Below are 15,214 nucleotides of genomic sequence, written 5' to 3'. Positions count from 1 at the left end.
CTTAGATGGATTGCCTCACAGGGCTGACGAGCTCCATCTGCCCGGGGGGCTGGGAATCGAACCCGGGTCGCAGCGGTGAGAGTCCTGCACCCTAACCACTAGAAAATGTGTATAGGTGAGTACACACTACATGAACACAGACATATATCTACACACATAGGCACACACATATATATATGTGTATATATACATATATTCACAAACTCACATTTGTGCCTGTGTCTGCACACACAATCTGATTTGCCTCAAATCCTGCCTTTCTGTAAAAAACATAGAAGGAAATGGAAAGTAGCTTCTAGTAGATAAAGATATATGCAGCATATTCATCTGTGGAGGAAGGTAAGAAACCCAGCATGATTCATAACTTATTTTTCTTTCCACTTTTCTCCATTACAACTTTGGTTTGTTGTGAACACCGAACTCAAAATCCATCAGGAAGAATGGTCTGGTACATGTCTCCTGATCACAGTCAAAAGCAGCACATACCAAAAGACACAAAGGTTTATCAGTGCAAATATGTTTGGAGGGTTAGAGGTACATGGGCTTTCTGAGAGCTCTATCCATGACCATCCCATGTAATTTCCCATGCTGGACCAGAAGGGTTCTCACAGTTTCCTTAATACTCATTTATTCTATGAGATGTATAGCTTGAATTGATGTGTTTCTAAAAGTACCAAAAATACTCTTGCTGGGTGCTGCCCCAATGGCAGAGGGTGGTCACACTGACCTGCTGGTGGCACTCAGTGCCCTTTGCTGTGCTTCCACGGGCTTTTTTCATTCTTGACACCTGTCTGTCTTATAATTTTTTTAACAGGATAGTACTCTTCATTAGTGGAGCTTTTGAATTGCTGAAAGTCTGTGTAACATTTAATTAGCCTTTATCTTTACAAGTAATAAAATGAGTACCTTTAGGTAAAAGCAGGCAGTCTATGGTGTACCGCTGGATAACAGCAAGTTTTTGATTTTCTATTCAAACAGCTATCAAACAGATTATAATTTTAGCTTCATTATTTGGCTAATTCACACTTCCTTAAAAGACATATGAGAGCAGGCTTATAAATATTGCAACAAAGAAATTTGGAATCAACAGTAAGAGAGGTTTTGAAGCTGACAGAAGAGAACAATACTTGTAAAAATACGGTTTGTACTACCTGTAATCTGTTTGGTGTTAGCTAGTTTCATTTAGATAGAAATATCCTGGAACTTCTGATACTTTTGCAATTTACCTGTTGTTTATTGACACACCATGTCTTTGTTTTGAATCATCCTCAGTATGATCATATAATTTTCAAATTTTAGAGATCTCCTTCCAAAATTTATCAAACTTTTAGATTTCATCAACCAACCAGACTGAAAAACACACCAAAAAATACAACAATAACATAAATTTAAGAGTTTCAAATTCAGTTCAAATAAAGTATCAAGACTGGCTTCTCCCAAAGACATATTGCTAATTAATTTTCAAACCATCATTGTAAAATATGCTCTCTGAAAATCTCAGATGTCATATAAACTGGAGTGATGTCTTTTGCCACATGACTGATATTTTTGATTTACATCAGTTGGCAAATGATCATGAGGAACTTCTCATTTAGTATCTGTATAAAAGTAGTGAAGTCGTACTAAAAGGACTTTCAATGTACTACTTGAAAGGTTTATATATTTTTAGAGACACCCATGACAGTCATCCTGATGCGTTTGCTGCAGGTTCTGAGCGTGCAATACAGAAGAATTTCAGTAGAGAAAATGTAATCAATCCATTTGGTGCTTGAGTTTAAAACTGTCACACATGTAAACTGTACATAATCTAAAGTAGATTGGGGTAATCTCCCTTTTTGTGACATTTCCCTAAAGCCACACCACGGATCACAAATACAAAAGCCAAAAGTACACTCCAAGACAGAGATAAATACACATCCATACACACATTACACATTAGCATGAACTCAGCCATGCTAATTCATAATTCTTACTTCAGGATTCTCAGTGTTTTAATGATCAGACTGAATAAATGCAATTAACATCCCCTTTATGCAACAGAATAAATTTGATCTTGTCTAACTCAACTTTTCAATCACCATTCATCAAACTGAAAGTTTGTTTCATTGGACTAGTTGGTGCAGAATAAATACTACTTTGTAAAGTAATGTGACATGAATATTTTTTAACAATAAAGAAAAGTGGCTAAAGAAATAACAGAATACTTGTGTTTCAAATATACTAAGACACCACATGGAAAACAAAAGAATTTCCAGAAAAGCTTTCTGGTGACATATTGAGGTCACTGTGAATCTGTTCCTGGCAGTGCCAGGATAACATCTGCAAATTCTTAACTTATGGGTGTTGTGAAGAAAAAAATGACTGATCATATTAAATAATTCTTGTAGCTAGTCAAGCTCATGTAAATACTCCTAGTAACACATGGTACTGCTTATCATTGCTGCCCACATTGGACTGCTTAGATGACAAACCTTCCCTCTACCATTCTGCTCACTGAAGAACAGTTTGAATTCTCTCGTTAATGTTGGTTTTGTTTTTACAAGTGATCCTCCATTTTCTTTTTGTCAGCTCTTTTGATCTGTCCATTTCCCTGTTCTCCTCAACTTTCAGCACAGCCCTTAAGGTTAACATTCCCCAGAGTATATGGCTTCAGATTCTTCAGGAAAAGAAAAAATCAAGACTATGAGCATAGAAAACTTAATTACGTTGCTTTCTGTTTGACATTGGACAGCTTTTGCATGCACATATTAAATATTTCCAGCCTCTACACCATTTCAAAGATATTAAATGGTAATTATTCCCTGAACTCAGTATTTGTAAACATTAAAAATGTGAAAGACAGTTCTGTAGTGCAGAAGAGGGTTTTAATCAGTATTTGGTTTAAAAAGAAATTATGTCAGCCTGATATGTAGTAAATAAAATACATGTTAGGTAAAAAATGCAACTTAGGAGTATGACATTTCTAGACCTAAATGTAGAAATGTTATAAATTATACAATTAAATTTACTCTTTAAAAATCTCTAATTGCTATTGTTCTAAATGGAGGGACTTGTCTAAACAAAGCAAATAATTAGTGCTTATTGTCTGCATGACCTGGAATAAATAAATAGTGGTAATGACAGGTGGGAAGACACAAGTAATACTATAGTGTTGACAGCAATCTCTCTACCTTTGTTTTTAATTTGTTTTAAAATAATGAGTTTACATTCTAAATAATAACAGCAAGGTTTTTCTTTCATAGTGTGGAACGACTCTTAAAATGCAACAATGTATTTGGCGAGAAAGAAGCCATCAGGATGAAAAGGAGTTCATTTTCCCTGTCTCACTGTATTCACCGGAGCAGCCTCGACAATTTATTCTGTCGAGTTTTTTTTCCTTTTCTGGGTTCTACATTTACACTCGAGTTGAGCATCTTTCTAGATGACAAAAAATGAATGTATAAAAGGAACATTTTATTTCTGTTTAAACATAAAAGATCTGTGATACAGGACTGCTTTTTCTAGCCTTTGGTCAATATCTGCAAATAAACATCAGCTGGCGGTTTTTTGAGAGAGTCCAGTAGGTTCCATGTTACCAGGATTTGCTAGACAACATTTCCCTTACATTTACACCTGTGATAAGTTATTTTTTAATCAATAGAGATGGCCAACAGACTCATTTTTTCTTTTCTAAGCAGTCAGGAGATAACAGGGAATATTTTAATATTAATAATATTCAATATATATAAATACAGTTTGACCTAGGTAAATATCAAAAAAAATCCAAAAGCAAAAGCAAGATACAACTTTTATAAAGATACATTGCAAACAGTATTATACCAATATTTTTTAGATTTTTTAAATTATATTTTTTTCTGAGAGCTATAGGTGTAGAGGAAGAAGTGGTCACTTATTCCTTGTTTGGTCAAGGTTTTCTTATTGCTTTTCCAGTGTCCTTGTTCTCATAATTGGTTAAAGCTTTCATAAACAAGGTCATTATTTCTAATTTTATATTGCATAAAGCAGAGTAATATGGAAAAGTTTAATGAAAATGAAAATTGGTAAAGCATTTTACAACTGGAAAAGGTGTGAGAATATTGGCTTCAGACATGCTGAATAAGTATTAGCCCAAAGAAATTTGCCTTTTTACCAGAAATCTGCCTTTTAGTTTAAATATGGCTCAACTGCAGTGCAGATGAGAGAAAAGTTCCCATGAACAGAGAAGGCACAGTGTAATTTTACAACTAATTATTAAAAGGAAGACACAGTTAGAAATACGATTACTTGCTACCTTCACCTTAGGATCATTACTGCCAAGGTAGACTAATAACACAATTACTTTCAGAAGAAGTTCTTATTTTGCTGAATTAACAGAAACTGATAGATGTACAATTTAATATGCAAATTAAAAAAGGGAGTTGTAGAATTCTGGCAAGAATTCCCCTTTTATTTGTGTGTGCTCATTATTTTAAAAGGAATCTAGATACATTTCTTCAACTTAACTAACTCTTCTTTCTTTCTTTCTGTCAAGTAATGGCTTCTCATCATAATTGCTACAAATTGAGATTTCCAAAATTGCTGAAGGGAGTTAAGGGTTCAATTCACTGTAAAAGCCAGAGGGAGAAGAGTATGTTACATTGAGTTTGAAACTCAAATGTTCAGTCTCACACCGTTAAATAAATGCCACCTGGATTTTAATAAACCCTTTTTATTAAAGGACTTCAAAGCATTTATGAGATGTTTCATATTCAAAAAAATATTCTTTGGATTTTTTGGTAAAAAGAAATTGCTATCTAAGAAGTTCAGATTCTTTTGGTAGTTCCTATACCTGAATCTGTCTGTTGATGACTTTCAGTATTACAACATGACTTTAGAATGTTTTAAAATCTTTATATATATTAAAAACAACTGAGGTATGGCATAATCCTTTTAATGTTGTATGGTATGTGAACCATATTGTATTTCAAAACAGACTTTGGGTCCACTGTAAGATACTTTTTCCATTTAAAAGGCTTTTAAGCATTTTAAACTGTATTTTTACTGTGTATTAGTGAAGAAAATAAAGCACATGTAATAGTTTTACAGACCTATAATTGTGCTGAGAGATGACTTTGGAGATCAAGAATTACTTTAAACTTAGGAATAAACTGTTACCTGAAATATGGCAGGGAGAATTTAGTCCTTACTTTCCCGATTGGAGAGTTTTCATTCAAGCATTTAATTTCATTTTGTTCATTTAAAATTGGAGCAGATGCTGAAAGCTGAGTTTTCTACATTCCATCTTGAATTATTAAGCACCCAAGCATAAACACTCATTTCTTTTTCCCATTAGGAGAATACCTGTGGGTTTGACCTGAAGACCAGGCCTGAGGTCCATAATGCCAGATGCTTCATTTTTTTTATATCTGCTGATACAGCATAATACCAAACCCTCTCTATGTGTCAAGGTTATTAATGCAATGTCTGGAGATTGTTTTAAATGGCCTGCTGCCATTCCAACTGGTATTTTTATTGTTTGCTTTCCAACAGAAAATGCTCTTGGAAAAGGTTCCATCATTTCGTACTGTCTCCTTAAGACCCAGATGTCCATTCCATGTTACTGAGAGAGAAAGCTCCTGCAAAACTCTACTGGAAGTAGAGAGGGACTTGTTTTCTTTTCCTAAAATACATGCTATAGTTGTCTTGTAAAACATAGCTGAAGGAAGAGGTCTACTCTGGTTTTCTAGAGGGACTGAGTTGAAGCTGGAGGGTGTGTTTTTAGTTGCTACCTTTTTTAAGATCATTGCACAAATGTGTGGAAGCACATACAGCAGAGCTGATGTTCTGGTTCTGCCGTATGTCCTTAAATCAAAATAGTTACTATTACTGCATTTGTGCTGAAGCTCAGTCTTGGATAAGGCATCTTTAAAAAGATGTAGCCACATGCTGTAAATCTGCTCAGTCTTCTACAAAGTTTTAATTAGGTATGCTTAAAAGTCAATTTGTCAATACCTGGGAATTCATCTGATTAAAAAGGAGGCACCTAAGGAGGTCAGGTGTCTCCAGAGTTAGGCAGTAGTTGAGCTGGATATTAGGATTACAGTTAGGATTTAGGTGTCTAAATTTCATCTTGAAGCATCAAGTTGCTTCTTTTCAAAAACGAGTATGTGGGCTAACTGACCCTAGCTATACCAACAGAAAGAATTTTATGGATTATGCCCTCAACAATGAAATCTTCAAAGTAATGAGATTTATGAATTTTCCCGATTGGCACAGGTAAATGCTAGTACCATTTCAATCAAATGGGGTAGATATTTGATCTTACTCTGCCAGGTAAAAGCACACGTCACTGTAATTTGTGCTTTCAAAACTTTCAAGAAGCAGTAGCACTGTAGCTCTCCCATCCTTGTTTCCAGGTGTGTGTTACATATCCTACTGCCTTTCTGCAAACTCATCCTTGTGCAGTTAATAGAAAGGTAATGAAGCAATGGGAATTAAAGAATGAAACTGATAATAACCACATATCCACAGAGTCCTAGTAGCGCTTAGTAACATCATGCATCTCATGATATGGTGGATATCTAGTGGATGACAAATCTAAGATTTACTATCTCTTGTGAAAAACATTCCCAAGGCTTGCAGCTTTTCAGTAACTCCTATGCTTACATGTTTTTTTCCTTTTCCTTTTCTTTGTTTTTCAGTATATGTTTTACTTCTTCACTTCACTATGACCTGATCCTTCTGGCTGGATATTTTCTGGCCAAAATGACTATAGGTACAAAATTCCTCTTTAAAATTTCTCCTAAGTGTTTTCAGTTGTAATGGGATCATGTATTGGGAAATGAATATTATGGTACCACATATTCTTAGGTACCAAAGCCCTAGATCCAAGAAAAGCAGATCTAACTAAATAAGAGCAAAAATCTGAATTTCTGAAAATAACTCATGTTGCTGTAACTTTCAGCAGGTGAACAGATACAAGGATATCTACAAAGAGACCTCATCTCCCTCTCTGACCATTTTTCATGCTGATTGACCATAAAATAGCTTGGAACTGGAAGTTATAGGGCTTCATTAGTGGTCATAGGACTTTATTAATGCACTGCTTCTCTTCAAGCTAATTAGCCCTCCTAAGCACTTGAGTACTGTCCAAGCATAAATTACTGCAAATACTTATTCCATATGAAAATATTAGTATGTACAATAAAACAAAGAATCATTTCAACATGCCCTAGAGTCTTCTTTTATATGAAAACCTGTATCATTATCATCAAGTTCAGGCTCCTTTTGCCTGAGATCATATCCGTTACCTAAGTACAGGCAGGGAGTGCCAGCTACTTCATGTATTAGTAGCAATCTAAGAAGTAATGTTCTTGTCAGTAGGCACAGCAGCTCAATTCATCTTACTATGCCCAATCACAACCTTGTATAATAATGTTGTGCTCCCCCAGAGAGGAACAGAATGTTTCCTTTTGTCTTCATTTAGTGTTTGCCATTTCCCCTTTATAAATAATATGCTGCAGTTAGGAATCCTCATGCTGCTAAAATTAAAACATTGTTTTCCTTTTGGCATCCAGGGATCTGCAAGACAACATGAAGAACTGGTGCATGTGACCCTTTTCAACAAGAAAAAGTTGAAAGGCTGCAGTTTAGGCTTGGCTCCTAATTTGCCTTTTAACGAATGACACATTTGTCTTTTACCACACACGCACAATTCCTTGCTCTGGTGATGTCCCTGCAATACCTGTGGGGAACCTACAGCCAGGGAAGAGGGAACTTTACCATAATATATCTTACTCTGAGTATGCAAAGCTGCAAAAAGGGCTGCTGCAACCCTGGCAGCCTCCAAGGAAATATTATTCATTATGTATTTACAGTTATTGGATTAAAACTTTGTAATGTGCTCTGTTCAATTAATAATAATACAGAGCAGAATGAGCTATGAAATGCATTGGGCCTTTTAAAAGATCTAATATAAGAAAAGACAAGCAGTTTGTCCTAATGAATGCATCTAATTGGTGCACTTTATTATAAAACACTGGAACAGCATTTTTCACGAGGCAGTTCTATTTGTAACAGGCTGTCTCCAGCACGTCAGGGTGTAATAAATGTGCTGCAGACTAGAACTGCTGATTAGTATTTCTGGAAGCCCGGGAAGTTAGTAGAACTTATTTGCCATTGCAGAAAGACCTTCCAAATGCTTACAGAGGGACCAGCAGCACTGCGATCTCTTAGGGATACGCTTATGTAATCAACCTTCTGGACATCTCTGCCATTAGCCCACGGGATGTGTGTGCAGCTGTGGCACCTGAACATCCCAAACAACTAAGAATTGCTGGCACTTTGTTGTACCCCTGGTGACTTCCACTGTAGGCTTTCAATAAACAGTGTCTTCAACACAACTTTCACAGCAATAGCTTGAGACAGACGTATGGTTTATGTATGACTGTAACTCACTGTCCACATCACCCTTTGTTCATTTTTGATGAATGTAAAGAGGAAGAAAGAAAGGATGCACATGCAAGATTTCTTTTGAGGTGTAAGAAGAAACAAAAAACCCTAGAGGCACTTCTAAAAACACACCTTAAAGCCTTAGAGGAAAAGAGTCAACAGTCAATATTCCTTTGGCAGGACTCATATAGAGAATGACATGACAGCATTCAAGCAAAATAGTTTAGATAATATCAAGTTTATGCAGAAATCAAATCTATGCTGAAGAAATAAAAGACTATGAAAGGAGTGAGCTTTGACCCAGAATTCTTTTGTTTTCACTCTCAATAACTAAAAAGAAGATTTTCAGGCCTGTATTTCCCAGAAAGTACCAGTAAATTCAGTCAATTTTATTTTCATGTTTTGAAATAAAGGATACCCAAGAAAGTTCCCTCAGAAAAATAAAGATCCTTTCAAGTGCAGGAGACACTTCAGTCCTGGTATTAGGATGCCTTTCAGTCTCAGCAGTACCTTCATTTCCCTCGGTATTCACTGAAGAAAGATACACCCTGTAGTCCTCTCTGGGACTGGCATTCATTAGCCTGAACCTGGCAACATCTCCCAACTTTATGGTGTTATTCAGCCTAACAGCATTAATCGGCCTTAATACATTTTCCAGTAATAAGATGGATCCACCCCATTACTTTTACTAATTTATCTGAAAGAACAGAGCTTTCCACACTGGTTGCCTGGGCACTGCCCTGGTATCTATAGTGTTGGAAAACCTGCTGATTCTCTGTAATACAAAAGAATAAATTATACAGCCATACAGGGAGACTATGACAGCATATTTACCTTCATTAATACTCCTGTCCCTGAGAAAGGCAACTTTATGATGAGGGACTAGTACAAACGAGGTCATGGGTTACAAGTAAACAAACTTTGTATATGCATTTCTGTTAGAAGTCAAAGACAGAATCACAGAATATGCTCAGTTGGAAGGGACCCACAAGGATCATCAAGTCCAGCTCCTGGCCCTGCACAGGATCATCCCCAAGAGCCATACCATGTGCCTGACATAGAAATGTTCAAATAAGACAGAAGAAAATAGGCCTCAAGCAAATATAACCAGGCTACTACATCCCTTCTTCTGTCACACAATATACAAACTGATCAGCCTCAATTATATCATATTATGTTTTCACACCAACCAAAGCTGAGACCAAACCACAGGGAATTAGAGAGGCAGTTCTGGGCAGCATACACACCCCAGGCCTGCGCTGTTCTGCCCACTGACAGTGGTGCTCAAAGTGAGAGTACCAGGTAGGCAGGACAGGTGGTCAGAAAGAGCTGAAGGGCCATCATTCAGCCACAATCACCTGCAAATTGCTGTCTCCAGCAGCCACTATGTTTTGTCTGACAGTTTCCTCAGAATCCACTAACTTTCAAAAATGGTATAGACTAAGCCTCCAAGCTGGAGAGTACAAAACATCTACCTGAAGATGCCCCTGCTCATTGTAGAGGGTTGGATTAGATGACCTGTACAGGTCCCTTTCAACCCAAACCATTCTATGATTCTATGATCTCACCCAAGAAGCTTTTGAAGCGGAAGCTTTCCTGCTTCCCGGTGTGGTACAGGGGATGCTGTACCATGATGGAAGAGGAAGGATTAGCACTTTCACTGTTGGCTAGGTAACCAATTCTTCTCTTTGCTCATAGCTGTATGACATCAAGAGTCATGTGTTATAAGTTATGAAATCTCATGAAATCTTATTCACTTGAATGGTGAATAAGTTGATTCACATGACAGATTAGTCTGGGTAAAAGATGATGGAACCTCTGTTTGTCATGTTTATTATATTTCTTAATAAGCTCAGGAAATAGAGTTGAAAACACAGAGTAAGTTACCTTGTAAATTTGAAAATCTGAAAGGACCTTGACACAGGGAAAGCTGCATGCAAATCCTGCCTTGGTATCACTCAGTCCTGGCTGCCCATTCTGGTCTCAGGATAAACCAAGGTGTAATCATTGATATTACTAGAAAAACAGCAAAGGCTTATCTATTTCACAGCATACTGTACTCCTGCTACCCCTTTCTGCCCAAGGGTATGTGAGATACCTTGTGGGGACACAGGGGTATTGTGGAAGTACTTATGTTGATTAAACATGTCCAAGTAACCCTGCAGCAGTGAGCTGCTGGCTTTGGGCCACTCTGTACAGTATATGGACCACTGTCTTCATTCTATTAACATAATTTTATCTGCTGGTGCTTCTAAATATTATCTTCCTTGTCTTTTACCTAATTGCCTATTACCTGTTTTTCAGTGGTATCTACTAACACTCATCCTGATCTAGATATCACTGTGTCCCCAGGAGTCTGTTGCCTTCTATTCTTCCACATTGAGCCCCAACTAGGGGCAGCAGCCAGGACATGGTATGCCAAAAGGGTGAATGGGAATGAGTTTGGAAGGCTTGCTCTTCATGTCACCTGTCTCTTCATAAGGCCTGTGGCATATGTTAAACTCCCAAACATTAATGGCCAGTCTTCGCGAGCGAAGATTTGGGAAAGGTCATTAACCCTTTGAGCCTGCGCAGTGGATTTTTTAGGTGAGACACAGCGTGCGCTGAACTGAGCCCACCCTTTAATCCTGAGGTTCATCTGCCGGGGCCGAGCAAGCTTGGACAGTGGCAGTGAGGGTCTCAGGACGTAGGTTTGTTTAGAGTGACCTTCTCTTAGATGGATTGCCTTACAGGGCTGACGAGCTCCATCTGCCCGGGGGGCTGGGAATCGAACCCGGGTCACAGCGGTGAAAGTGCTGCACCCTAACCACTAGACCACCAGGGGCCCCACTCCCAAACATTATGTAATGCTGTTTGCCCTATGCTTCGACTAAGACAACAGCCCTTTCAGATGATTTGGCACCACAAGCCCCTCAGGAATCATGATTTCATGAGGGGAATAAGTATTTCAAGAAATAAACTCTTCAGAAGAATTCTGAAATTCTTTGGTGACTTCAAAGACATGACTGTACAATAAAATGTGTATGGCCTCTTGACATTCAATAGACAGCAAGGAGAAAAGCAAACCAAGCCCCACAAAAACAAGAACAGAAGCTTTCTCCTTAGTGCCTTTGATGACAGGATATAAAAGAAATTGTGAGTTTCCTTTTTAAAAACAGTGGTCCTAGTTAAGATTTCTTACACACTGGAAACAATCTCCTTAATAGGTCATAAATAAATTATAGATATTCTACATATACAGTCAAAATACAAACCTGAATTAGCTCAGCTTGATGGAAAATATTTGTGTATCTTGTAAATCAAACTCTGTCATCTAAAGGCATATTTTGCCCTGCATTTTCAATTGATTGAGCCTGAACTGAAATGTTCCCTTTTGGGTCAGAGGCTGGGACTGGCCTTTTAACTTGCTTTGCAAAAGCTTCCAGGCCTGAACTTTCTCAAGCATAAATGTCAATATAGTAGTCAAAGTGTTTGGCTTATTCCAGTTAAGACTTTTTTTTTTTTGTATTTCCATATATAGGATAACATTAATATTAAAAAAATAATCCCCAAGTTCTATCTATTATTAGAATATATGCCAACATACAAAATAAATAAAACATACTGGGGAGATTCCTCTACATGTTATCTCCGAAATACACACACTACTGTAATTTCTTGGAATAAGTACATAATGCATAAATATTTCTGACAGTAGCTTATAAAAAGGACATGTACTGTGTATGATTATTGCAAACTATTTTTTCTGTCTCTGAAAGATTCATGATAATTTTGTTTTACTCAGTGTTCCTGAAGTAGACACAGTCTGGTTGCCAAAGGAGATGGTATGGGATGCCAAATAGTATGGGATGCCAAAGGATATCTGAAATACTTACAGATAGGTCAAAGATAAAATGGGAAAATATATACTGAAAATATATGAGAATTTTTCAGTAAATTATTATTAATTAACATTATTTACCTTTCAAATCGTTTATTATCCTTTTGGTTTGAGCTAAATTTTGCATTGCTTTTGCAGCAGAAGGGCTTTCAGAGCCTACACAAATCTTCTCTAGCTGAACAGAGGAAGAAATGAGGAACAGAGGTGAGTGTGCACTCAAATTTCCAAGTCTCTTGCAGTCATCATTTTACCCCAAAACAACTTAGTGAACTAACTATAGTCTTAAATTACTCCTCATTAAGCAAGCTCCATGGGTTTCTAATGCACCAGCTACTGCACATCAAACTACTAAAATAACCACTTTGACTGATTTCCCTTTCCCTTAGTGAGAGATACAGGTACCCTGCTGTTTTGGGAAGTGACTTCTCCGCATCCCAAGTCTCTTGCTTACTGAAACTGAGTACATGCATCATAAAAGAAGCGAAAGGTCTATTTGCTGATAGGTTACATGCCTTGATTATTTGTAGCTTTATGGGTCTCAGTGTTCATTTTTTTATAATATCTAATTAGGATTTTTTCCCATGATCCAAACTTGGTCGCTTTATTTTATGTAACTGAATGAAAATGAAGTTTTTAATTAAAGAATTTAAACATTTGAAGACAAGAGTACAAATATGGTGTCCTCACATATTTCACTACTCGCAGGAGTAGTGAAAACACAAAATTATAAATATATTTCACAGCTAATGTATTTAGCTTTTAAAAAAGTGAAAGCTGCATGACTATATGATCATACTATATGATTCTATTTTTTTAATATGATTTTACAATTTTGGGCTGGCTGGAGTCAAGGGCTAAGAGAGTTCCCCTCTGTTCAGAATACTGTATATAGTTAAGTCCTGTCTGATAGACAGCACACTTTTGACACAATTAACTTCCTTATAAATTATCGTGCAAAAAAAAAACCAAATTCTAAATTTCCCTTTTAATTTTGGTACAATTTAGAGAGACAGAAAACATTCACTCAGAACTGTATGTGTGTACATATAGGGAGATAGTTTGATGTCTTTGAATATGTGAAAAAAATACTGATTTCTGAGAACTAAGGGTGGTTAATAAATACATATCTAACACTTTCACAGAAATAGCCAAGCTTCTCACTACTAACTTGATTAGGCATGCTAAGGTTTGGTCACATTACAGCATTTCCTCTTTCTGATTCTGTAACTGTTTCTGTTAAAACCCAAGTCCAAATGCCAAATGTTCGGATGGGGAATAACAGGCTTTTTTCGTCACACGTAATTTTGTTTGAAAAATAAAGGGATTCCTCAGAAGAATATCAATGTCCAAGCAGTCAAGTAGTGGGGATGTGAGTGAGTAAAGGGAGAAAACAGCCAATATTGGCTCACGCTGCCAGCTGTTAACACAGACTAATGGAACCCAAGGTACAGACACACCCCTAAATGCTGGCTTGCCACTATTTGATCAGTCACACTGGAGGAACATTTGCCCACAGAGAAGCCTAGGCTTGTATTACTAAGCAGATGAATATCATCACAGGAGAGTCAGCCTTTGTGCTAGGCTTCCAAGTACACCTAGTGTACCTGTCTGAGGCATGAGGCAGCATTAAGTGTCAACTTTCCCAGAGCTTAGTGGCAAAACTCCATATAGACAGAACGTGAAAATATAGAAGGCTATAAACAGATGTAGAAATAGATCCCTGCCTTTCCTATATATTTATACATGCTGTAGGCATGCACACTTCTGAATACATAGGTACCCTCTTATATCAGTCAAGCCACATGAATGGCCATATGGATACCAGAGCCAAAAAGCAGATGCCTGAGCCTGCTTTGCAGTCCATGGCCCTTTAAGAGTTTCAAAAAAAAAATCTCTCCAATACCACACCTACATCCATATTATTACATGTGTACATAGGAGGACTGTGTGTGGCAGCCAGGCTCTTCCCAGAGGTACCAAGCAATAGGAAAAGAGGCAAAGTGGAGAAACTGAGGTACAGAACGTTCCACCTGAATATGAGGAAGAACTTTAGTGTGTGGGTGACCAAGCACTGGAACAGATTGCCTGGAGAGGGTGTGGAGTCTCCCTCTCTGGAGATACTCAAGAACCATCTGGATGCACTCTTGTGCCATGTGCAGGGAGGTGGGACCAGGTGACCCACTGTGGCCCCTTCCAATCTGACCCATTCTGTGATCAGACCATAAAGATCTCAAGCGTAGAACCCTATAGTGTCTGACACACTGTGGGTATCCCCTTGCTTAAGCCAAAACCCCCAGTGGGGGAGATTCTTTGCCACTATAGATTCTCTGTAAGTGATTAACAGCACACTAAGCTTTGAAATCTTAGCTAAGTGATACAAAGGATTGATGGTGCATACATAATCCTTTAGACATAAACCACTGACCGTCTGGGATCCAGCTGCACCCAGACTCCTCTCTGAGAAGGACTTTAGAAAGCAAAGAGGTCCTTTCTGAGCTTCATGATTCAATAGGAAGGTCTCCTGGACAGTTTTGTTTGACCCTCTCCTCCATGCAGCAAGTAACCAGGAGTACCTCGCCGTAGAATTTTGTCAAACAACTGTCACATTTACCACTGAACTTTGTTAACTCCTTCTTTTCTATCAATAGTGTATTGTGGCCTCTCTGTTACGAGTAAAGTGCATGACTCCATCTGTGACACAGTCCCACATCATTTCCTAGGAGTTCAGAAACTGAAATAACCAGACCGTGTTTTCTTCAATTATTTATTTCTCATCTACAATCGCTTCATCTCTGAGGATATGCATGTGATATTACTCAGCTGTTTATTCCTCATAAACCATTTTACTACACTTAGGTATGTCAAATCAACATAGAAATCTGTAATAGACTTATTAAAACTGGTCATTACAGTCGTCTTATTGCT

At 37.6% G+C, this 15,214-nt stretch overlaps 2 long non-coding RNA genes across 2 annotated transcripts in view; one reads left to right on the top strand and one right to left on the bottom strand.

Moving 5' to 3' along the window:
- Window positions 1-9,903, bottom strand: part of LOC108499976 — a 29,623-nt gene extending 19,720 nt beyond the window's left edge. The window contains exon 1 of the long non-coding RNA XR_001875722.1: window positions 9,768-9,903. This is a non-coding gene — a long non-coding RNA (uncharacterized LOC108499976). The remainder of the gene's footprint in view (window positions 1-9,767) is intronic.
- Window positions 9,904-10,013: 110 nt separating this feature from the next.
- Window positions 10,014-12,786, top strand: LOC108499978. Its single transcript, XR_001875725.1, has 4 exons — window positions 10,014-10,080; window positions 10,714-10,822; window positions 12,428-12,493; window positions 12,676-12,786. It is a non-coding gene; the product is annotated as an uncharacterized LOC108499978 (long non-coding RNA).
- The last annotated feature ends 2,428 nt before the right edge of the window (window positions 12,787-15,214 follow it).

Source organism: Lepidothrix coronata, unplaced genomic scaffold (assembly GCF_001604755.1).
Source record: "Lepidothrix coronata isolate B3197 unplaced genomic scaffold, Lepidothrix_coronata-1.0 Scaffold82, whole genome shotgun sequence".
Classification (NCBI taxonomy): Eukaryota; Metazoa; Chordata; class Aves; order Passeriformes; family Pipridae; genus Lepidothrix; species Lepidothrix coronata.
The sequence above is the reverse complement of the archived record's forward strand: the minus strand, read 5'-3'. Positions and strand labels throughout refer to the sequence as shown.